The sequence below is a fragment of the Pavona decussata genome, unplaced genomic scaffold, assembly GCF_977016875.1.
Source record: "Pavona decussata unplaced genomic scaffold, jaPavDecu1.1 SCAFFOLD_324, whole genome shotgun sequence".
In the NCBI taxonomy this organism is placed as follows: Eukaryota; Metazoa; Cnidaria; class Anthozoa; order Scleractinia; family Agariciidae; genus Pavona; species Pavona decussata.
The window spans coordinates 2063763-2090411 of NW_028145713.1; the positions used below are offsets into that span (position 1 = coordinate 2063763).

Sequence of the window (26649 nt, forward strand, 5' to 3'; positions counted from 1 at the left end):
GTTTGATTTCTGAAGCTCGTCAGAAACTCTTCTGTCTCGATTTGGTGCCACAGCTTCAAACCTTTAACAGCTTTTTTTCTCCTCGTCCAGTTTTTGATGCTTGCTTTACCACTCCTCGATTTCTTGTCATAAATTCAATTTGATTATTTAATTAACAAGATGCCCCTAATGGCGTTTTCGCGGGATGCTTAATAAGGCCGCATTTATTCCCACTGTATGCTTCGCAGATTTTTAAAACAATCGTAGCCAATGGAATAGGTTGAGTCATAAAGATAGCTTGTGGCTTGTAAGCAAAGCTCTTCAACCAAGAGTCAGGGGAAGTGGTTGACAGACTGTGGTTTGGTAACCACCTTTTCTGTGGACTTGAGGGCAGTCTATAAGTTAGCTTTCCAATGCACAAGAATTATTAGTTTAATCGTTTTTCAGTTTAAGCTTCTACACAGAAGAATCGCGACAAATGATTTTTTATTTAAAATAGGTTTGCACGAAAACGACCATTGCAGCTTTTGCCAATCTGAGACAGAAAGTCTGATTCACCTTTTCTGGTTCTGCCGCAAAACTACTGCTTTTTGGCAAGTTTTTAGGAATAATTTGATCCAAGAAAAACTTATGGAAGAAGATTTCACCCTCTCCCCTGCAATGGTATTGGGAATGCAGCCAGACACTTTAACCTTTAAAGAACAACTGAACTTTGAATTTTTGGTAGCTAGGTTCTTTATATGGCACTGTAAAGTACGGAAGATGTATCCCACAATAGATTATTTCACGCGTTTCTTGGCCTACTTTAAAAACTGAACTCAATATGTACTGAATTTGCAGGAGGTTGGAGGCAAGGACCCTGTTCTTTTTATTTATTTATTTATTTATTTATTTATTTATTTATTTATTTATTTATTTATTTATTTATTTATTTAGTTAGTTAGTTATTTATCTATTTATTTATTTATTTATTTATCTATTTATTTATTTATTTATTTATTTATCTATTTATTTTTTTTTGATTAAATGTCTGTCATGTCCGCATATCTTTTTCTCATCTTTGTCTTTTTTTAAATTAATTAAACAATGTTTTTGAGACGTAGACGTAGCTGTAGCAGTAGTGGCGATGTAAGTAGTTGTAGACATAGTTTAAGTAGTAGCAAGATGTTGCTTTTAGTGTAGTAAGTGTAAGATTTGTAAGTGTAAGTGCTGGAATCAAATAAAAAAATAATAATAATAATAATAATAATAATAATAATAATAATAATAATAATAGAAATTGCATTACGATAACGTGGCCTGGCTCACGCTTTCTATTCTGGTTATGTAATTTCAATAAAAGTGTAAGATTACAAATTGTTCTAGTTTCACCAAAAAAACAGAAAGAAAAACAGACAAAAAGCTTTCCTAAATGAGAACTTTTATTAAAAATTGACAATCAAACCTTTAATCTTTTTGTGAAGTGGATTTTCAGAAGCGTGGCACCAATTCGACGAAGTGATGTGACGTGTGTTCTAGCTTATCAATGACCTTTCTTCCTCGCATTGTGGTTCTACAGCTGTCCAACAAAACATGATTCCTTCGCCAGGAACTCTCCACCGTTTTAACTGTCGAGTACTTCTTAGAAGTTATTCTTTCGATTAACCGCTTCAAAAAGGTTAATTTCCTTTTTTGAAAACGGCATAGTTGAGTGTGAAAGATGTAAACAATATGGTCACCACAATGGTGGACCAAACCATCCCTTCCAGAAGAGAGCAGAATTTAATCCAGGTTTAATGAGTAAATCGAATGATGATTACTTGACGTCAAACAGGTAGGGATGAGGGGGTCCCCTCCCTCGTGTTATACGCACCGATAATAGATTGTGATTGGGCCGTTTTGATGAAGACAATCAGAACAATAGATCCCTTCTAGGAGAGAGCAGAGTTTAATGAATAAATTATTGTGTAGATTTGAAGCAAACATGAATAAAAAAAAAACCCAGCCTAATTTTAGACACAGGCTGCCCTCAAAGCGTTGCGCTTAAAATATTTGCTGAAATCGTCCGACATTCTACTTGAAAGATATGGTATGACGTTACAATACGCAGACGTTCTTTGACTCGTCACGTCACGCACTCCTCTCGTGGGGAGGAGTGCGTGAAGTGAAGAGCCAAAGAACCTCCCGCGTGGGGTCCACGCAGGAGGTCAGTCAATAGGGAACTTAAGCGCAGACGTTTTTGGGCCACGGACGGCAACCGGAAATTGAATTTTTCTCTTTTTGGAGCGTTTTCACACCATTGCATTTGTAACTTCGAGCCACAGTCATCAACAAGAGCTTTTCCTTCCCGTGGTAAGGAGCAAAACCACGCCGTGCGTGGCTCGCGAAAGTCTGTGCTTTAGTTCCCTCGCTGACAAAAAAGCCAGGGGACTCCATGTACAAGATTAAAAGTTTATAGTATGGAAGAAGCCAGGCCCATTTTCAAGGCTATTTATAATTTACACGGCCTTGGATATTAGCCAAAACAGATTTTACACTTAAAGGGAGTTTCGGATGTAGACAAAGCCATTCAAAGAGATTTTTGGAAAAGACGTGAAAAGCTACGAGTACCTTCTATCTGGATCCGAGAACTAAAGGACCTTACTTTTGACAACATTGCGTGATGAAGACAAGCATGTATGGCGGAGTTGAAGCTTTTATTGCTCTCAAAAAGATCGAAGATGGGAACCGATTTCTTCGCTACGAAAGGATTTAACAACTACATTCATGAGGTAAAGGACATCTCAAACTTCATTTAAATTTTTTTAAAGCTCGATTTTCTGCTGTAACTAAGATATTCTGACGGAAAATACAACAAGGTAACTAAAACTTGCCCTTTCATTCACAACGTCGACGATCTTTTACAATCACTGATGGTGATTCATGCACCTACGCTGTGCTTTATCGGTTGCAGTTTCACTTCACTGCAGTTAAGTCGACTCGCTACATTTTAAAATTGACATATTCTCTAATATTTGAGCTTAATTTTCTCCTCTTGCAAACACTGTGAAACGCAGAAACAGCTAAGATAAGTTTTCACCCGAACTCACTATAATTAAGAACGTGGAATATTCACAATTTCGTACTTAACGGTGTAGCAAAACGATCGTGTAACGAAACTGCCGAATAACTACGCTGCTATTTGTATGTGTAATCGCGTGAGGCCCCGTAGAATTAAGGCTGGATTAATTTTTCACGCGTATTTTCAAAGTTTTCCCAAAATGCCCAGCGAAGAGTGTAATTTGCGAAAGCGTTAAAAGCACAAGTGAAAATGAATCCTTATTTCTTCGACGACTCATTGCGAATACGTGTTTATAACATACTTGGAGGACAACTGATTTTCTTAAAACCATCGAGGCACTTTATAAAACACAGCCCCAGAGTAAAAGCACTCACCCGTAAGCAAAGGGAACAAACAAATAATTGAATTGATTCGTAACGTACAAAACAAACAAAACTGAGGTGAAAAGTTTATTGTTATACACATGTAACCGAGAGAAAAGTAGAAGATAAAGTTCAGGCGCAAACGAACAACGATGGAACCAAATGTTAGGCATCAATAATTAATTGATTCACCAGCGCTGCGAAGCTTTCCACTGCTTGAAAATCACGAAAACACAGTTTGATAAAATTAGCAAACGGAGGGTCCAAAGAAGGAACTTGCAGAGTAATTTCTTCCCCTGAATTTGACCAGCTCCTTCCTCCCATCAAAAGGGCACTGTTATGTTCGGTTATCATTCGCTGGAAGAAGCCGTAGCGAGGTGAAAGCAGGTGGTCGCCATGACTGATTTCAGTCTTTACGTATGTAAAAATATGTAGAATACAAGTAAACAGTGAATACAAAATAGTTAAACATCGCATATGACTAACAACAGCAACTACGTCTTACAATCAACGATCAAAACTACTGGCACAAAATCTAGCAAAATGTTGGTTAAGAAGGTTCTTAAAATTAGAGAGCGACGTGGCTTCTTTTATTGTTTTTGGTAATTTATCAAAAAGGACCAAACCTGATTCCGGCCATGTTCATATATAAATGGTTACCAACCGTTTTTGATAAAGTTTCCGGGAAACGTTTTGTTGAACTTTAAGTATGCTTCATGCTGTATTACGCGTGCAAGTTAGTTGCAACTCTTGTATGAGTCGGCCAAGCAAAACGTTTTGTAAAACTTTGAACCCAGAACCAACGCTATAAAGTAAATTATGTTTATAAGAACTTGTCGTAGTCTAATAAAATGCTAAGAAACACTTTCATAGGAGGATAGAAGTGTGAAAAAGCATTATTAGAAGGCTTGCGTCTACCCTTGTGCAAAGCAAACGGTGAGCGACTTACATGGGGCCATTTTCATTGACCAAAAGTTTGAAGAACATGATGAACTTTAACTGTTGTTTTTCCGAAGGCAAGCATCTGAGTACGAAAAAAGCCCACCCGCTTGACTGTTTTTAAACTGAATGCTGGCAGTGTACTAGCTAAATCGCATGCCACTGCAAGTCAATTCCGATAATCAATAATTATTCAGTTAACCTGTTTTATTTTTTATTCAGGTGATCCAAGATCTGCTCTTTGTTGCTTAAAACCAATGATGGCCTTAAGGCGTTACAGGGATGAGGAGTTAAATTTCTTCAAGTTTTCTTCCCTCGTTTTAAATGACTTCCCAAACGCGTTACGTGGAGCTTTCAAAGTCATGTGGGACAACACCTTTGGACATCGCCCTGAATTCCAGCTCTGGGATGACTCCCTTGCTGTGAGAAATCTGTTTGTGTTCACAGAGGGCGGTACAACCAGAGTTCCTACAGACCTGTCATACAATGAATGGGATTGCACCGCCCTACTCCAGGCCACCATCTTTGCGCAGTCCTTCGCCTTACCAGATCGCTCAGGTCGCCACAGAACACTTAGTGATTTGTACGTAAAGCCCCGTGGTGAACCTCATGGTAGTTTCCATGCATCCGTAGTGAGCCCAGGTGGAATCGATGCTGAAACCTTCGCCCTTGCGATTGACCAACTTCGACTTCTAAGTAACTCGCTGTGCCATTCGACAAGCTCGGAGATGGACAAAATAACATTTCACCAACGTGTGCAACACGCTAAAGATGCATTCAAAGCTCTTGGAGTTACCACGGCTGTGATTGATGCCGTTGGAAGTCTGACCGAGTCAGATTTTCCAACAAATGAAGTGCATAAGTTGGAACAGCGTCAAAGGAAGGAGACCCAGGCGTACATCAAGTTTCTGGAAATTATAAGCGCAGATATCAGTGAGCTGGGAGCGTTGTCAACTGTCATAAAGCGTAGAGTTGAAAGAGACACTGCTGACGAAGAAGACATCGCTATGTTGGAGCAAAAGATCGATGAGTTAATAAAAGCGAAAGACGAAGCTGGTGAGAGGGATACTCGTGCAAACGTTACATGTTAGAAAAAAACTGTTTGGAGAAGAAAATGCAGACACAGCCGATAGTTACCATTCACTTGGGCTCACACAACATCAGCTTGGTGACTACACCTCTGCTCTCCAGTCACACCAGCAGGCGTTAGATGTTAGAAGAACACTGTTTGGAGAGGAACATGCAAAGACGGCTGATAGTTACCATGAGATAGGGATGACACAGTATGAACTTGGAGACCACACCTCCGCTCTTCAGTCACATCAGCATGCCTTAGATGTTAGAAGAAAACTGTTTCGAGAAGAACACCCAGACACAGCCGATAGTTACCATTCACTTGGGGACATACAACATCAGCTTGGAGACCACACCTCCGCTCTCCATTCACACCAGCACGCGTTAGATGTTAGAAGAAAACTGTTTGGAGAAGAACACCCAGACACAGCCGATAGTTACCATTCACTTGGGGTGACACAACGTAAGCTTGGAGACCACACCTCCGCTCTCCATTCACACCAGCACGTGTTAGATGTTAGAAGAAAACTGTTTGGAGAAGAGCACGTAGACACATCTGATAGTCACCATTTAGTTGGGGTAACACAGTATGAACTTGGTGACTACACCTCTTCTCTCCAGTCACACCAGCATGTGTTAGATGTTAGAAGAAAACTGTTTGGAGAAGAACATGCACGGACGGCTGATAGTTACCATGAGATAGGGATGACACAGTATGAGCTTGGAGACTACACCTCTGCTCTCCAGTCACACCAGCGCGCGTTAGATGTTACAAGAAAACTGTTTGGAGAAGAACATGCAAAGACGGCTATTAGTTACCGTGAGATAGAGATCACACAATATCATCTTAGTGACTACACCTCTGCTCTCCAGTCACACCAGCACGCGTTAGATATTAGAAGAAAACTGTTTGGAGAAGAACATGCAGAGACAGCTAATAGTCACCATTCACTTGGGCTCACACAATATCAGCTTGGTGACTACACCTCTGCTCTCCATTCACACCAGCGCGCGTTAGATGTAAGAAGGAAACTGTTTGGACAAGAGCACGCAGACACAGCTGATAGTCACCATTCACTTGGGGTCACCCAACATCAACTTGGTGACTATATCTCTGCTCTACAGTCACTCCAGCACGCGTTACATGTTATAAGAAAACTGTTTGGAGAAGAAAATGCATACACAGCTAATAGTCACCATTCACGTGGGGTAACACAGTATGAACTTGGTGACTACACCTCTTCTCTCCAGTCACACCAGCATGCGTTAGATCTTAGAAGAAAACTTTTTGGAGAACAACATGCAAAGACGGCTTGTAGTTACCGTGACATAGGGATGATACAGTATGAGCTTGATGACTACACCTCCGCTCTTCAATCATACCAGCGCGCGTTAGATGTTAGAAGGAAACTGTTTGGAGAAGAACATGCACAGACGGCTGATAGTTACCATGAGATAGGGATGTCACAGTATGAGCTTGGAGACTACACCTCTCCTCTCAAGTCACACCAGCGCGCGTTCGATGTTAGAAGAAAACTGTTTGGAGAAAGGCATGCAGACTTAGCCGATAGTTGCCTTGCACTTGGGTTCACACAACATCAGCTTGGTGACTGCACCTCTGCTCTCCTGTCACACCAGCACGCGTTAGATGTTAGAAGGAAACTGTTTGGAGAAGAGCATGCAGACACAGCTGATAGTCACTATTCACTTGGGGTAACACAGTATGAACTTGGTGACTACACCTCTTCTCTCCAGTCACACCAGCACGCGTTAGATCTTAGAAGAAGACTTTTTGGAGAACAACATGCAAAGACGGCTGGTAGTTATCGTGAGATAGGGCTAACACAGTATGAGCTTAATGACTACACCTCCGCTCTTCAGTCATTCCAGCGCGCGTTAGATTTTAGAAGAAAACTGTTTGGAGAGGAACATGCAGAGACGGCTGATAGTTACCATGAGATAGGGATGACACAGTATGCGCTTGGAGACTACACCTCTGCTCTCCAGTCACACCAGCGCGCGTTAGATGTTAGAAGACAACTGTTTGGAGAAGAGCACGCAGACTTAGCCGATAGTTACCTTGCACTTGGGTTCACACAACATCATCTTGGTGACTACACCTCTGCTCTACAGTCACACCAGCGCGCGTTAGATGTTAGAAGAAAACTGTTTGGAGAAGAGCACGCAGACTTAGCCGATAGTTACCTTGCACTTGGGTTCACACAACATCATCTTGGTGACTACACCTCTGCTCTACAGTCAAAACAGCACGCGTTAGCCGTTATAAGAAACTGTTTGGAGAAGAACATGCATACACAGCAAATAGCTACCATTCACTTGGGCTCACACAACATCAGCTTGGTGACTACACCTCTGCTCTACAGTCACTCCAGCACGCGTTAGATGTTAGAAAAAAACTGTTTGGAGACGAACATCCAGACACCGTCAAAAGTTACCATGTACTTGGGATGTCACAACATAAGCTTGGTTACTACACCTCTGCAATTCCAGTCACACCAGCGCGTGTTAGATGTTAGAAGGAAACTGTTTGGAGAAGAACATGCACGGACGGCTGATAGTTACCGTGAGGTAGGGATGACACAATACATGCTTGGTGACTACAGTTCTGCTCTCCAGTCACACCAGCGCGCGTTAGATGTTAGAAGAAAACTGTTTGGAGAAGAGCACGCAGACTTAGCCGATAGTTACCTTGCACTTGGGTTCGCACAAAATCAGCTTGGTGACTACAGTTCTGCTCTGCAGTCACTCCAGCACGCGTTAGATGAAGTAAAAAAACTTTTTGGAGAAGAACATGCAAACACAGCTGCCTGTTACCGTGACCTCGTGAACAATTTAGGTGACTTCCACTCGGAACGCCAATCACACTTGTGCGGAGGGTGTCTTCAATGTACACTGTTTTAAGAAGAACCTTTCAAAAGGACCAATGAGAGCCACTATTAAAACTTATGCGCTGTGTCTAAGAAACGACTGATGATATAAAAATCGCCTGATTCTTATCTCCCATGTAATGATTTTCTTTTCTTTCAGTTTCGCTTTACTAGATCCAAAAATATCAACCCTCAAAGTTCTGTTCTCTAGGGGCGGCCAAATCAGGTGTACAATACACCCTTTCGATAAGTGGTGCATAATTTATTATCGCAACGCATAATAATAACAAAGAATAGAAGAGCCTTTTAATCCAATATCATTCGATAATCATCGAAAAATTGCCGAAGGGAATGCACAATAAATAGTTAAATATTGCATTCTAAATTAGAGAGGGCGTTAGACTGAGCTGATGTTAAAACAATTATTTCTCAAACGGTCAACGCTATATAGGGCAATCATACTGAGAGATCGCACTCGTTGTAAGGCTTTCAGTGTGGGTGTAAAAAAAACTGTGCCGTTTACTTTAGCTTTGCTTAGCCTTACTAAGCTTTGCGAATTTAGAGAGAATAGGGAGCAGGTATGGCGCAGTGATGAGAGCACTCGCCTCCTACCAATGTGTCCGGGTTCGATTCCCGGACTCAGCGTCATATGTGGGTTGAGTTTGTTGTTGATTCTCGTCCTTGCTCCGAGATATTTTTCTCCGGGTACTCCGGTTTTCCTCTCTCCTCAAAAACCAACATTTCTTAATTCAAGTTCGACCTCGAGAATGTCCCCAAATAGAGCTCTGCGCTAAATATATTGACCCTTGAAATAAAGTGATTTATTTATTTTATTTCACAATTTTTTTTTTGGCATTCAACTAAAAAAGTGCTTGGTAGCTTTACTGTGTGAACATTTTAACCGCGTGTAATGGATTCCACTATAATCTGGATATCGTCGTGAGTCATGAGTAGTCATTTTAAGTTTTCGTTAGCAAAGCTGAAATGTAAAAACAAACACTAACTGTTCTGTTTACATGGAGAGTGGGTGAACCGTTTTTTTACCTCTGGCGTTCGCCCATTTGCTTACTAGGAGTAACGCTCAGCGGAAAACTCATTTGACATTTGACATTTTTTATTTATTCCTTCCACTCTTACCGTTACATAAGCGCAAAATACAAAAGTTGAAGGTATTAAAGACATAGACTAACACGCAGCTCAAAAATACAATTCAAATAGAGGAGAGGAGAGAAGAGGGGCACCTCCAGTAAAACGAATACTGTGCCCCCTTAATGGAAGTAAATTGATAAGAAAAGTAACTAATTAAGTAGTATAGAAAAAAATAAGAAAGATATAGGAGAAGCCGGAAAACAAAAAACAAAGGGAAACGAAAATAATTGGAATATAGTATCATTAATAATGAGGAAGGAAATGTATCATCAATATTGAGCAAGGTAATATTTATAGAGTGCTTTTCTAAACATTCTTTTAGAAAGTTTGGCTTAACTGTCTGAGGAATGTTGTTGCAAAAAAATTCCTATTACGGTTGGACAAAATCTCCTTAGATTTGTTCTGAAAGAAGTTATGAAAAGTTGATTGGAAGATGCTCTGCGGACATTATAATTATGAAGTTCAGATACTAGTGAAACAGGTAAAGTAGCAAATTTGTCGTTATTAAAATAATCATAAAAAAGCAAACACGAATAATAATACAATACAATAATGTTTATTTGTGCTTTTTTTCTATTTACATGTTGATTCTTACAATCTCTTAGTGGTGTTATATAAATTAAATTAATTATTAGTTAAATTAATGTGCAAAGCAAGGAAGCTAAATAAACCATTAGGTTGTCTTGTTAGCTCCCTGGCTAATTTAGGTTCTAGATCGCAGGCAAAAAAGAAAGAAAAAAAAATTAAAAAGCAAAAGGAAGGAAGAACTTATTAATTGTAAAAAGTTAACGTATGTTACGAGGTCAGCATAAAAGAAAATTAGTTCTTTTGTTGTTATGACAGTAAATAATGTATAATTTGTTTCGGAAAGGCAGACACACTTTGTATGAGTTTTTTTAAAGGAGTTGGAAGGTCTTTCCAAATATCGGTTGCCATGAAGGAGATTAATTGTTTACCTACATTAGTTCTTACGTTCGGCTTATAAAGATTATGCTTAGCTGCATATCTTGTGTTGCAGCCATGTATATTACTAGCATGTTGAAACATGTTGTCGAACACTTCAGGCAGGAGGCCTTTAGTTTAACAATATCAGGAAATTTCAGTAAACCTTAAGATCCATAGTGAGGGGTAATGGGTTCCATTAATGGAACATCATTAATTACGCGAACTGCCTTGTTCTGTATAATAGTGTTACTATTTGAGAGAGAGGAGCGCTGTAATTGTTACCCCAGATTATATTGTACAGCCATAAGTAATATAACGATAAATAAGAGAATAAATAAATACTAACTGAGTGACGTAGTTGATACATATTGCTTAAGCTCAACCATGATATTTAGGTTTTTACTGATTTTGCTACAAATAAAATCGGGAAACTTATGGGTTCACTTAGCACTTTTTTAACATACACCGCAGAGGCAATTCTCTGATCCATCATTTGCGACTCGGATGTCCTTGTTCGTCACAGCCGAGCTAATACATAGCACGCCTTTACACGTAAAATCTCAAGCCCGCATGGCTCTAGTATGGACTGGTGACGCAGTCTTACTGTGTAATAACTAGCAGTTCTCATTGAGAAGTGAGTACTGCCGTTAAAGGTGTTTTCGAATGCAAATACGACAATGAGAATTTCAACAAAAATATAACTTATTTTATTTGCAAAATGGCATGGTTACATGTATGTTCTTTGAGTATAACGTTAACAAGTAACTATTAGTGTGGCTAAGGTTTTTGTTGGGATTATGCTTGTAGTGATTGCTACAAGTGGAAAAGAAATATATTGGTTAACGAAAACGGATAACGAATAACACTGTCTAACGTAACATGTAATAATAAGGGCTTTTTAACCGATTCTTTAATAAAACAACAGCAGCTCCATTTTCATCAGGAATTCCCAGCGAATTTCGTGCATGTGAATCAAATAGGTACAAAAAATCTGATTTTTTGATAACAGCCATCACATAACCATCAAGCACTAACATTGCATTTGAACTATCCGAAAATGCATTAATCAAAACCTGCTTCAGTGAGCAAAATGGCCCATCGATACAAAATGAGCGATCAATGCGCCCTTAATAAAATTTGTTGTAGTTTAAACGGTACTCAACATTGTTCTGCGAGGTTGCCACCTTCGGCAACTCCTCTATTGAAAGACTATCGGCATCGAGCACCATTTTATTGATTAGTGCATGTAAATACATGCGATCTCCATGACATAAGATGTCATCTATATTTGTTTGTGTCCATAAATCGACCGGGTCGAATTCGATCGATTGAAAAGCAAAGCTGCAAGTGACAAAATGCACACTGTCGGTCTCTAGAATGCTCACTGAAAGCTTCCTGACCTTGATAAATGCTTCCTCGAATAGAAGTAATCATAATAGATCAGCGAAAAGTGCCAAAACTCAACAGCGAAACCTTGACTCTGATCAACTGTATTTATAACTTGCTGCGAGCACATGCGATTTTCCGCTGAGCAAGCACATGTCAATTTTTGTTGTAAGACAGCTGCTGATTGGCTAGAACTGGCTAGACTGCGCCATATAACAGGATAACTGATTGGCTGTTTCTTAATGCGAACGATGGGTCGAATCGTCGAACCAAAATTTCTCGATGGCTTCAAGAATATGAAGGCTGCCTATCGACAGCAATAATGATGATAATAATAATAATAATAATAATAATAATAATAATAATAATAATAATAATAATTTGTTAATTTATAGTGCGCTTTTAAACATGCAATGATCAAAACCGAATTACAATATTAGAATATACTAAAATGTACGTAAACTAAATTTAACAATAATAAAGTAATTTAAGCACTTAAATCCAAAAGCTAACTTAAAAAAATATGTTTTAAGACAAGATTTAAAAGTAAAAGTGATGTAAGTAAAAGTGATATGTAAAAGAAACATGTGTAAAGAAGCATTTTTCCCCTACTCTTGAGCGTGCAGTACCCTGAATATCCCACAATAGGTGGTTTACATTGTCACCATGTTGGTAGAAAAAACAAAATAAAATTTGCTTACATAGTTTGCATAAAAATGGAAGTAAATTCCCAGAGGAGAAAGTTCTTATTGTTCCTGTCCACCAACATGGCCGCCATGACGTCACATGCAAACCATCAATACTTATTTTATTTATTTAAAAATGTTTGGTTCCGGAAACGAGCACGATCAGGGTAACTAACAGGTCACGTGTCACGGTTTCAAACATAGAAATGACTCGCAAAATAAATCTGACGTTATAATTCAAGTCTGGTGAATAAATGATAGATTTTTTCATTCACTGGGCTTAATTAAAACATAACATCATATTTCTTTCACAAATACTACTCATCGATTTTCAAAACCCTACAACACTGGCCAAAATGTTCGGGACGAAGGCCACTTTGTTCCCCCCTCCCTCCTCCCTTACAATGTTGATTAACAATGACGAATCTACGCGTGTTACATGGGGGCGGCGCGGGGAGTTACATCAACGGAGCGACATATAGAAGGTAGTGACATATAGCGACATATAGCAAGATGTTGATTCTGTTGAGGTAAAGTTGAGTGGGAAAATCTTTCAAAAAGAGCCAAGTGTCCGTTACTCAATTGGCCAGGAGCGTAGCGGAATCACATGAACCTGTAGTTTAATAGCCAAGCTCCCTTGGGTCTTACGTAGCTTATGTAGCTTAGTGGTATAGCCTCAGAATTCCGTATTAATAATCGGAGGGTCATAAGTTTGACTCCTGTTAGGTCAACTAGGATATCCTTTTTCCGAGTATGACTTTTTTCAAAGCAGAGTTATTTTCTGTACTCCGTAGTAAAATCTGAAGCTAAGACTTTTTCGTCTTAGAAAATTCCGTAAGGCATCTTATTTTAAGAAGGAGCAATGTTACATTAATCTTAGATGATGGGGTCCTTTTTTAAGACGTGTTTTGACCTTGTAGAAATTTTAAGATGTTTAAGAAGGCTTTAAGATATTACCATCTTACATAAGATGCAATACATCTAAACTTTTTTGGCTGCTGCGCATACCTCCTGCGCATCTCGGGATGGTCCGGCGGTGCTTGGTAAAACAGAGATAGTTTTGCGTGATTTTTAACCGCGGTGGAAAAGCAGATGTTAGTAAGAGTTATTGGAATTCGAGAAGAGAAGAAAATTAGAGTAACCACGTTTTTTTCAGAGATGATTTTCAAACACATTGTTTAGTATTTAGCGCTTTTTAAAATTATTGTTAAAGGACATCCCGTGAAAAAAAAAAGAATTCAAATTTCAACTTGCGACTAGACGATAAAGAAAAACAAGGACAGGGGATCCCGCGTAATTAATTAAAAGAAATTATAACTATTGACTATGATGAAGAAAAACAAGAAAAATAAGATACTCGACCGAAATTTTGACGCGGTCTGCACAGGGCATTCCGCGTAAAAAAAAAAAGATACTCGACCGAAACCTTGACGCGGTCTTTAATGAGTTGGACCGCTGGGCATTTGATTGGCAGATAGTGATTAATAAAGATAAATGCACCATTTTAACAGTATCGCGTTCACATCAGCCGATAAGTTACCCATGTACAATCGGTGGCTCGCTAGCTTGTGCCAGTGCAACACCATAAATATCTAGGAATGAAACTGTCTAAGGTCCTCAAGTGGAACAATCATGTCACTAGCATAATCTGCAAGGCTAACCGCGCTCCCTGGGATTTACTAGAAGGATCCTGCTTCAATGTACCGAGGAGATAAAGAAAGAAGCCTACTATTCGTTAGTTAGATCCCCAACTTGAATATGCGAGTAGTGTATGCGATCCACATACACAAAAGCAGATTAATGACATCGAAGGAGTGCAATTCAACGAAGAGCCGCTCGTTTTGTTAAATATTGTCATGACTGCACACCAGAGTCTGTGACCCGTCTCTTAAACGAGTTACAGTGGCCGTCCCTGGAATGGCGTCGTAAGGAAGCAAGGCTTATCTTGTTTTATGAAGCTGTCAATGGGAAGATAGCCCCTCAGTTTCCTGGATATGTTATGACCAAAGCAGAAAATAACTAGAGAGATTCAAGAGATTCACACAATTAACCCCTGCGAGTAATACAACTGAAGTCAGTTTTTAGCAGAGCTCTGCGCGCCGGAGGCGCGCTGCGGAGCCCCATAGCTAAGAGAATTTGGTAACCCGTGAAAGCGAAAAATGTTGGTTTCGTTATGACGTCACTTCCGTCCATCCGACCGTCCGACCGTCCGTACGTCCGTACGCAATCCTACAATGCTAATGCGCCCGTGTTTGTTTGGCGGGAAGTTGCATGGCGAGGTGCGTTTACAACAGAAATGATAAAGAACACAAAATACAAAGTCAATTTATATGTTTTCGTTGGATATGTTGACAAACGTGGAAAGAAGAGAAAGAAAGAGTAAGTTTAAAGAAGCCTCACATTTGTCTATATCACCCGGTTTTGATCAGTTATGGCAACTTTCAGAACTCTAAGATAGCTTTACATAGACACTTTAATCGCTTTCGATATCACTAATTTTCGAGGAGAAGTTAAGTTTTGAAAAATATATTTCGTGGCCGTGTTTTTCATTTGCACCGCACGGTTCTCATGTGATTGTAAACACACACAAGTTTCAAAGTTCTTAAAATAATTCTACCAAACACCAAAGAGTATTTTTCTGTATTCTCCTTTTGTTAACGTTTATTTAGAGACTAGAATTATTAATAATTAGGAGCAGAACGGATACAGTCTTGAATTTCCAAACATTTTTCCCCTGCAGCTATTTTAATAACTTGCTCTCGCAAAAATACCATGTTTATACGTAATTCCGACGGCCGTTTAAACAGATCATTTGTAAATTAAAATAATTTCTTCCAGGCAAAAATCGATAATTTATTGTGCTAAGTGTTTCAAGCTTTACACAGATACTTTAGTCGTTTATTAAATTCTCGATACCTTTGATATTCGTATAGAAATTAATTTTTGAACATTTTGTTTCATGACCGTTTTTTTTTTTCATTCGCTCCGCACGGCTCTCATGCGTTTGTAAACATACACAAGTTTAAAAGCTCTGAAATAATTGTACCAAAAGCCAAAGACTATTTTCCCGTATTCTCCATTTGTTAACGTTTATTTAGATACTACAACTATTACTATAGGAGCAGAATTGACACAGTTTTGAATTTCCAAACATTTTTTCCCGGGAGCTACCTTCCTCTCGCAGAAAATATCATGTTTACGTGATTCGACGGCCGTTTACAGGTCATTTGCAAACGAAAATGCTTTCTTCCAGGCAACAATCGATAATTTTCCTTTATGTAAGGCTTTACTGACAGATGCTTCACTTGATATTTGTTTAGAAATTATAAATCAGTTTTGAAAAATGTTTTTTCGTGGTCGTGTTGTTTTCATGGCACCACACGGCTCTCATGTGTTCGCACGCAAGTTTAAAAGCTCTAAAATAATTCTACCAAACACCAAAGACTATTTTCCAATATTTTCCATTCGTTAAAGTTTATATAGAGACTAGAATCATTGCTACAGGAGCAGAATTGACACAGTTTTGAATTCCCAAACATTTTCCCCGGGTCGCTCAGTTGCTCAGTACACCAAAAATATTATCATAACGTGTAATTCGACGGTCGTTTACAAATCATTTGTAAACGAAAATGCTTTCTTCCAGGCATCAAACGATATTTTTTTCTTTATGTTATGTGCTTCAAGCTTTACACATTTTACCCGTGATACCACCAATATTCGCAGAGAAATTATTTTTTGAACATTTTGTTTTTGAGCCGTGTACATACAATGCATTTGCGCCGCTCTGCCTTCATGCGCTTGGACTGTATAAACACGCACAAGTTTTTTTTAAAAACGCTCTGATATTTCGTTCTATAACCAAGCGTTAAAGTGTTAAAATTTTTGTAAGGTCCAGAATTATTTTAGTAGGAGCGATATTGTTATGATTTTTCAAACATTTTTATCCGAGCGCCAAATAAGTCTGGGAACGCTGTTACATGTAAGCAACGACGACGGTAGCAACAACATTTGAACAAAAACAATCACTCCGCAATTAAATTTTGCTACATTTCTTTGCCGTCCTCCGCAAAACAACAACGTGAAATGACCTAATTTAAGGAATTTGTGGAGAACATGAGCAAACGACGGTGAATTTTTCTTTCTCTGTTAACATGAACGCAACACCTACCAATTTAGGTAACTTGCTCGCTGTTTACTAGTCTATTGCGTTTCTGAGCAACAATCAATGTTTTTCACTTTATTTTACGTGTTTCAAGCTTTACAAATATACTTCAATCGCCTCGATAGGATAAATATTCGTAGAGAAACTAATTTTTGAACATTTTGTTTCGGGGCAGTTTCGTTCGCACCGCACGGTTCTCATTCAGTTGTAAACACACTACTGAAAGATCTGTGCCAAGCAACCAAGAGTGATTTCCCCGTGTTCTCCTTTTCTTGGCGTTTATTTGGATTTCAGTAGAAGCAATATTGACTGAGTTGTAAATTTTACACATGCAATGAAGAGAGAATATAAGTTTAATTCAGGAGTAAACTAACAACGATAAAACTTAATGTCAGGCATAAATTTATTGTTCACCTGCGCTGTGAAGCTTCCTACCGCTTGAAAATCCGCGAAAATAGATCGGTAAAAATAGCAAACGGTGGATCTAAAGAAGGAACTTACGGAATAATTTCTTCCACTGAATTTGACCTGCTCTTTCTTCCCATCAAAAGGACATTGCTATTTTCGGTTATCATTCGTTGTAAGAAGTAGCGAGGTGAAAGCACTTGTTCGCCATGACTGATTTCAGGTTCTCAGCTAAACAAATGTCAATCCGATCAAAGTTTTTAGCTTTGACGCAAATGATATTTTGCTGTTTCTTGTAAGACACGAAAACTTAACGTTTAGGAATTTTCTTTCTAGCTGCAGCACTTGATTTCCATGTATTTCTGGTACAAACAACTCGGCTTAAACAGTCAAACTCCAAAGAACTTGAAAGAACTCGTTATTTTTGGACACAAAATGAAGAAACCAACGAAATGTAGAACAGGCGTGCTCAGCCAATCTGGAGCGAGTATTTTCGCCGCTCGACCTATCAGGAGTATGTAATTTTGCCCTCTGTAAATTACATTGCTGTTGTTATTGTTGATGGACAGTTTTTGCTGCATATGCACTAAAAATATATATAACTGCAGAAAGAATGAGGAAGTAGTAACGTTATTACGTTCATACGCTAAGCAGATTTCTATAAATGCTATGAAAAAAATTGGAGTTCCGCTTTTAGGCTTGGCTAAATATATATATTATGCAAGAAAGACTATACCAGGAGAACTCGCTTCCGAATGAAGTAATAGTCCAACCAAGCGTTGAGGCATTCAAGACCCATCTCACGTCTTTTTTTATCCCGGCAGTGATTTAGTTGGTTTAGACGTTGATTTTACTTAGTTAGTTAGGTTTTTTTTCCAGTTTTGTATTTGCAGTGATCGGCTTATCCCGTTGCGAATTATCCTTGAGGTTAATAGTATGACATAACTGCCAGGCCCATTTTCAGGGCTATTTATAATTTACACGGCCTTGGATATTAGCCAAAACAGATTTTACACCTAAAAGGGAGTTTCGGATGTCGACAAAGCAATTCAAGGAGATTTTTGGAAAAGACGTGAAAAGCTACGAATACCTTCCATCTGGATCCAAGAGCTAAAGGACTTTACTTTTGACAACATTGCGTGATGAAGAGAAGCATGTTTTGCGGAGCTGAAGCTTTTATTGCTCTTAAAAAGATCGAAGATGGAAACCGATTTCTTCACTACGAAAGGATTTAACAACTACATTCACGAGGTAAAGGACATGTCAAACTTCATTTAAATTTTTTTAAAGCTCAATTTTCTGCTGTGACTAAGATATAGTGACGGAATATACAACAAGGTAACTAAAACTTGCCCTTTCATTCACAACGTCGACGATCTATTACAATCACTGATCGTTTTACATGCACCTTCGCTGTGCTTTATCGGTCGCAGTTTCACCTCACTACAGTTTAATCAAATCGCTACATTTTAAAATTGACATATTCTCTAATATTTGAGCTCAATTTCCTCCTCTTGCAAACACTGTGAAACGCAGAAACAGCTAAGATAAGTTTTCACCCGAACTCACTTTAATTAAGAACGTGAAATGTTCACAATTTCGTACTTAACGGTGTAGCGAAACGATCGTGTAACGAAACGGCCGAATAACTACGCTGCTATTTGTCTATGTAATCACGTGAGGCCCCGTAGAATTAAGGCTGGATTAATTTTTTCACGCGTACTTTCAAAGTTTTCCCAACTTACCCAACGAAGAGTGTAATTTGCGAAAACTTTAAAAGTACAAGTGAAAATGAATCCTTCATTCTACGAGGACTCATAGCGATTCCGTGTTTATAGCATATTTGGAGGACAACAATTTCTTAAAACCATCGAGGCACTTCGTAAAACACAGCCCCAGAGTAAAAGCACTCACCCGTAAGCAAAGCGAACAAACAAATAATTGAATTGATTCGTAACGTACAAAACAAACAAAACTGATGTGAAAAGTTGATTGTTATACACATGTAACTGAGAGAAAAATAGAAGTTAAATTTCAGGCGCAAACTAACAACGATGAATCCAAATAATAGTCATCAATAATTAATTGATTCACCTGCGCTGCGAAGCTTTCTACCGCGAACACAGTTTGCTAAAAATAGCAAACGGTGGGTCCAAAGAAAGAACTTGCAGAGTAATTTCTTCTGCTGAATTTGACCAGCTCCTTCCTCCCATCAAGAGGACACTGTTATTTTCGGTTATCATTCGTTGGAAGAAGCCGTAGCGAGGTGAAAGCAGGTGGTCGCCATGACTGATTTCAGTCTTTACGTATTTAAAAAATATGTACAATACAAGTAAAAAGTAAATAAAAAATAGTTAAACATCACATATGACTAAAAACAACAACTACGTCTTATAATAAACGATCAAAACTAAGCAAAAAATCTAGCAAAATGTTGGTTAAGAAGGTTCTTAAAATTAGAGAGCGACGTGGCTTCTTTTATTATTTTTGGTAATTTATTAAAAAGGACCAAACCTGATTTCCGGCCATGTTCATATATAAATGGTTACTAACCGTTTTCGAGAAAGTTTCCGGGAAACGTTTTGTTGAACCTGAAGTACGCATCATGCTGTATTACGCGTTCAACTTAGTTGCAACTCTTGTATGTGTCAGCCAAGCAAAACGTTTCGTAAAAATTTGAGCCCAGAGGCAACGCTATAAAGTAAATCATTATGTTTAGAAGAACTTGTCGTGGTCTAATAAAATGCTAAGAAACACTTTCATAGGAGAATAGAAGTGTGAAGAAGCATTATTAGAAGGCTTGCGTCTACGCTTGTGCAAAGCAAACGGTCAGCGACTTACATGGGGCCATTTCCATTGACCAAAAGTTTGGAGAACGTGATCAACTTTACCTGGTGTTTTTCCGAAGGCAAACATCTGAGTACGAGACAAGCTCACCAGCTTGACTGTCACTAAAGTAAATGTTAGCAGTGCACTAGCTAAATCGCATGCATGCCGCTGCAAGTCAATTCCGATAATCAATAATTATTCCTTTTTGACCTATTTTATCTTTTATTCAGGTGATTCAAGACCTGGTCTTTGTTGCTTAAGACCAGTGATGGCTTTAAGGCCTTACAGGGATGAGGAGTTAAATTTCTTCAAGTTTTCTTCCCTAGTTTTAAATGAATTCCCCAACGTGTTACGTCGGACTTTCAAAATCATGTGGGACAACACCTTTGGACATCGCCCTGAATTCCAGCTCTGGGATGACTCCCCTGCTGTGAGAAATCTGTTTGTGTTCACAGAGGGTGGTACGACCAGAGTTCCTACACACCTGTCATACAATGAATGGGATTGCACCGCCCTACTCCTGGCCACCATCTTTGCGCAGTCCTTCGCCTTACCGGATAGCTCAGGTCGCCACGGAACACTCAGTGATTTGTACGTAAAGCCCCGCGGTGTACCTCATGGAAGTTTCCATGCATCCGTAGTGAGCCCAGGTGGAATCGATGCTGAAACCTTCGCCCTTGCGATTGACCAACTTCGACTTCTACGTAACTCGCTGTGCCATTCGACAAGCTCGGAGATGGACAAAATAACATATGACCAACGTGTGCAACACGCTAAAGATGCATTCAAAGCTCTTGGAGTTACCACGGCTGTGATTGATGCCGTTGGAAGTTTGACCAAGTCAGATTTTCCAACAAATGAAGTGCATAAGTTGGAACAGCGTCAAAGGAAGGAGACCCAGGCGTACATCAAGTTTCTGGAAGTTATGAGCGCAGATATCAGCGAGCAGAGAGCGTTGTCAACTGTCATAAAGCGTAGAGTTGAAAGCCACACTGCTGTCAAAGAAGACATCGCTATGTTGGAGCAAGAGATCGATGAGTTAATAAAAGCGAAAGACGAAGCTGGTGAGAGGGATACTCGTACAAACGAGATACTTCAAAATGGGAGTTCAGATATCAACAAGTTAAGGTCGAACTCAGCTGCGATAAAACAGAAAGTGGAAAGCGATGTTCCAAAAAAAGAACATGCAGACACAGCTAATAGTTATTATTCACTCGGGATCAAAAAACATAGGCTTGGTGACTACACCTCTGCTCTCCAGTCAAAGCAGCACTCGTTAGATGTTAGAAGAAAAGTGTTTGGAGAAGAGCACGCAGGCACGGCTGATAGTCACTATTCAGTTGGGGTCACACAGTATGAACTCGGTGACTACACCTCTGCTCTCCAGTCACACCAGCGTGCGTCAGATGTTAGAAGAAAACGTTTTGGAGAACAACATGCAAAAACAGCTGAAAGTTACCATTCACTCGGGGTCGTACAACGTAAGCAAGGTTACTGCACCTCCGCTCTCCAGTCACACCAGCACGCGTTAAATGTTAGAAGAAAACTGTTTGGAGAGGAGCATGCAAGGACGGCTGATAGTTACCATGAGATAGGGATGACGCAGTATAAGCTTGGTGACTACACCTCTGCTCTCCAGTCACACCAGCATGCGTTAGATGTTAGAAGAAAACTGTTTGAAGACGATCATGCAAACTCAGCTGATAGTCACTATTCAGTTGGGGTCACACAGTATGAACTTGGTGACTACACCTCTTCTCGCCAGTCACTCCAGCGCGCGTTAGATGTTCGAAGAAAACGTTTTGGAGACCAACATAAGAAAACAACAGAAAGTTACTATTCACTCGGAGTCGCACAACGTAAGCAAGGAGACTACACCTCCGCCTTTCAGTCACATCAGCACGCGTTAGATGTTAGAAGAAAACTGTTTGGAGAGGAGCATGCGAGGACGGCTGATAGTTACCATGAGATAGGGATAACACTGCATGAGCTTGGAGACTACACCTCTGCTCTCCAGGCACACCAGCACGAGTTAGATGTTACAAGAAAACTGTTTGGAGAAGAACATGCAAGGACGGCTGATACTTATGATTTACTTGGAGTCACACAACATCAGCTTGGTGACTACACTTCTGCTCTCCAGTCAAAGCAGCACGCGTTAAATGTTAGAAGAAAACGGTTTGGAGAAGAACACGCAAATACAGCCTATAGTTACCATTCCCTCGCGATCACACAACGTAAGCTTGGTGACTATAGATCTGCTCTACAGTCACTCCAGCACGCGTTAGATATTAGAAAAACACTTTTTGGAGAAGAACACCCAGAGACCGCCGATAGTTATCATGTACTTGGGATGACACAACTAAAGCTTGGTGACTACACTTCTGCTCTGCAGTCACACCAGCATTCGTTAGATGTTAGAAGAAAACTGTTTGGAGAAGTACATGCACAGACAGCTGAAAGTTACCGTGAGATAGGGATCACGCAACATCAGCTTGGTGACTACACCTCTGCTCTACGGTCACACAAGCACTCGTTAGATGTTAGAAGAAAACTGTTTGGAGAAGAACATGCAAACACAGCCTATAGCTACCATTCACTCGCGATCACACAACATCAGCTTGGTGACTACAATTCTGCACTCCAGTCACACCAGCACGCGTTAGATGTTAGAAGAAAACTGTTCGGAGAAGAAGATGCAAACACAGCCTATAGTTACCATTCACTCGCGGTGACACAACATCAGCTTGGTGACTACACCTCTGCTCTCCAGTCAAAGCAGCACGCGTTAGATGTTAGAAGAAAACTGTTTGGAGAAGAACATGCAAACACAGCTGATAGTCACCATTCAGTTGGGGTCACACAGTATGAACTTGGTGACTTCACCTCTTCTCTCCAGTCACATCAGCGTGCGTTAGATGTTAGAAGAAAACGTTTTGGAGACCAACATACGAAAACAGCTGAAAGTTACTATTCACTCGGAATCGCACAACGTAAGCAAGGTGACTACACCTCCGCTTTCCAGTCACACCAGCACGCGTTAGATGTTAGAAGAAAACTGTTTGGGGAGGAACATGCAAGGACGGCTGATAGTTACCGTGAGATAGGGATGACGCAGTATGAGCTTGGAGACTACACCTCTGCTCTCCAGTCACACCAGCACGAGTTAGATGTTACAAGAAAACTGTTTGGAGAAGAACATGCAAGGACGGCTGATACTTGCCTTTTACTTGGGGTCACACAACATCAGCTTGGTGACTACACTTCTGCTTTCCAGTCAAAGCAGCACGCGTTAGATGTTAGAAGAAAACGTTTTGGAGAGGAGCATGCAAGGACGGCTGATAGTTACAATTCCCTTGCGATCACACAACGTAAGCTTGGTGACTATAGCTCTGCTCTACAGTCATTCCAGCATGCGTTAGATGTTAGAAAAAAACTTTTTGGAGAAGAACACCCAGTGACCGCCGATAGTTACCATGTACTTGGGATGACACAACTTAAGCTTGGTGATTACACTTCTGCTCTCCAGTCACACCAGCATGCGCTAGATGTTAGAAGAAAACTGTTTGGAGAAAAACATGCAAAGACAGCCTATAGTTACCATTCCCTTGCGATCACACAACGTAAACTTGGTGACTATAGATCTGCACTACAATCATTCCAGCACGCGTTAGATGTTAGAAAAAAAATTTATGGAGAAGAACACCCATAGACCGCCGATAGTTACCATGTACTTGGAATGACACAACTTAAGCTTGGTAACTACACTTCTGCTCTCCAGTCACACCAGCATGCGTTAGATGTTAGAAGAAAACTGTTTGGGGTGGAACGTGCATGGACGGCTGATAGTTACCAGGAGATAGGGATGACACAACATCAGCTTGGTGACTACAGCTCTGCTCTACATTCACTCCAGCACGCGTTAGATGTTAGGAGGAAACTGTTTGGAGAAGAACATGCAAACCATTGTTACCATTCACTCGCAATCACACAACATCAGCTTGGTGACTACAGCTCTGCTCTACATTCACTCCAGCACGCGGTATATGTAAAAGAAAAACGTTTTGGAGAAGAACATGCAGACACCGCTGCCTGTTACCGTAACCTTGTGAATATTTTAGGTGACTTCCACTCGGAATGCCAATCACACGCGCGTAGAGGGTGTCTTCGATGTACACTTTTTTGAGAAGAACCTTTCAAAAGGACCAATGAGAGCCACTATATTATAAAAAAGGCTTTGAACTTGTACGACGCTGACGACATTAGAACTTGGAGAACAATCTGTCCTAGGTGTAAAACAGCGAGGTCTCTCCTATGCCCGCCAACGTGCTCAGTGCTTCTAGCAATTTGATCTCCCGCCTTGTCTCCTCTCAAGTTTTATGCTTACATATTAGTAGTTTTAGTTATTAAGCATTTTTTTATATAAATAATTAACGAGGGATCCGCTGCCTAATTATTATATCTTTGGTTTTTTTTTTTTTGTTGTTGTTTCTATTTTTTGTTTCCATTCTGTTTGTATTTTAGTTAGGCGAAGCTAAATAAATAAACTATTAAAACTGGGCCCTGTGTCTAAGAAACGACCGATGATTTCCGTCTTAAATATAAAATCGCCCGATTTTCATCTCCCAAGTAAAGATTATCAAATACTATTTTAAAATAATTTTCTTTTCTTTCAATTTTGCTTTACTAGATCCAAAAATATCGACCCTCGAAGTTCTGTCCTCTGATGGCAGCCAAATCAGGTGTAAAATGCACCCTTTCGATAAGTGGTTCATAATTTAAAATTTCAACGCATAACAATAACAAAGAAAAGAAGAGCCTATTAATCCAATATTATTGATTATCACCGAAAAATTGCCGAAGGGAATGCAAACTAAATATTTAGATATTGCATAGTAAATTAGAGAAGGCGTTAGAGCTCATGTTAATAAATAATTATTTCTCAAACGTTCACCGCCATATAAGGCAATCTATGGAGAGATCGCACTTTCAGTGTGAGTGTCATAAACACTTTGCCGTTTACTCTAGCTTTGCTTAGCCTTACTAAGCTCTGTGAATTTAGAGAGACTAGGGAGCAGGTATGGCGCAGTGGTGAGAGCGCTCGCCTCCCTCCATTGTGTCCGGGTTCGATTCCCGGACTCAGCGTCATATGTGGGTTGAGGTTGTTGTTGGTTCTCGTCCTTGCTCCGAGATCTTTTTCTCCGGGCACTCCGGTTTTCCTCTCTTCTCAAAAACCAACATTTCTTAATTTAAGTTCGATCTCGAAAGTGTCCTCAAATTGAGCTCTGAGCTTAATACATTGACACTTAAAATAAAGAGATTTATTTATTTATTTTATTTCACAATTTTTTTTTTTTTGCATTCAACTAAAAAAAGCGCTTGGTAGCTTTACTGTGTGAACATTTTAACCGCGTGTAATAAACAAAAGCTTGCTTTAAAGTTGGATTCCACTATAATCTGGATATCTTCGTGAGTCATGAGTAATCATTGTAAGTTTTCGTTAGCAATGCTGAAAATTTTATGTAGACAAACTCTAACTGTTCTGTTTACATGGAGAGCGGCTGCACCGGTTCTTTACCTCTGGCGTTCGCCCATAATTATGAACATAAACTAAATTTAACAATAATAAAGTAATTTAAGTGCTTAAGGCTAAAAGCTAACTTAAAAGGATGTTTTAAGACAAGATTTAAAAGTAAAAGTGATGTAAGTAAAAGTGATGTGTAAAGAAATATTATTCCTCTGCTCTTGAGCGTGCAGTACCCTGAAAATCCCACAGTAAGTGGTTTACATTGCCGCCATTTTGGTGGACAAAAAAGAAAATTTGCTCACATAGTTTGCATAAAAATGGAAGTTAACTCACAAAGGTGAATGATATTATTGTTCCTGTCCACCAACACGTTATGGCCGCCATGACGTCACATGCAAACCATCAATATTTATTTTATTTATTTACAAATGTTTGGTTCCGGAAACGAGCACGATCAGGACAACTGACAGGTCACATGTCATGGTTTCAAACATAGAAATGGCACGCAAAAGAAATCTGACGTTATAATTTAAGCCTGGTGAAATGTTTTTATTCACTGGGCTTAAAAAATAACATCAGATTTCTTACACAAATACTGCTCATCGACTTCAAAACCCTACAATCCTGGCCAAAAAGGTCGGGACGAAGGCCTCTCTGCTGCCCCCCCTCCCCCCTTACAATGTTGACGAACAAAGACGAATCTAGGCGTGTGATATTCACATGTGTTAACGTTTAACATTAAATGGAGGGGTGGGGGGAGCAGGCCGAAACCTTGACGCTGGGAATTTGATTGGCAGTCTGCACAGGGCATTCCACTCAAAAAAATAAGATACTCGAACGAAACTTTGGCGCCGTTTTAAATGAGTTGTACCGCTGGACATTTGATTGGCAGATGGTGATTAATAAGGATAAATGCACCATTTTAACAGTATCGCGTTTACATCAGCCGATAAGTTACCCGTATACAATCGGTGGCTCGCTACTTGTGCCATTGCAACACCATAAATATCTGGAAGTGGAACTGTCTAGGACCTCAAGTGGAACAATCATGTCACTAGCATAATCTGCAAGGCTAACCGTACTCCCTAGGATTTAGTAGAAAGATCCTGCATCGATGTACCGAGGAGATAAAGAAAGAAGCCTACTATTCGTTAGTTAGACCCCCATCTTGAATATGCGAGTGGTGTATGTGATCCACATACACAAAAGCAGATTAATGACATCGAAGGAGTGCAACGAAGAGCCGCTCGGTTTGTTAAATATTACAACAACAACAAC

At 39.7% G+C, this 26649-nt stretch overlaps 1 pseudogene; it reads left to right on the forward strand.

Moving 5' to 3' along the window:
* Nucleotides 1-4580: 4580 nt before the first annotated feature.
* LOC146453763 (uncharacterized) lies at nt 4581-24057 on the forward strand (annotated as a pseudogene).
* Nucleotides 24058-26649: the final 2592 nt, after the last annotated feature.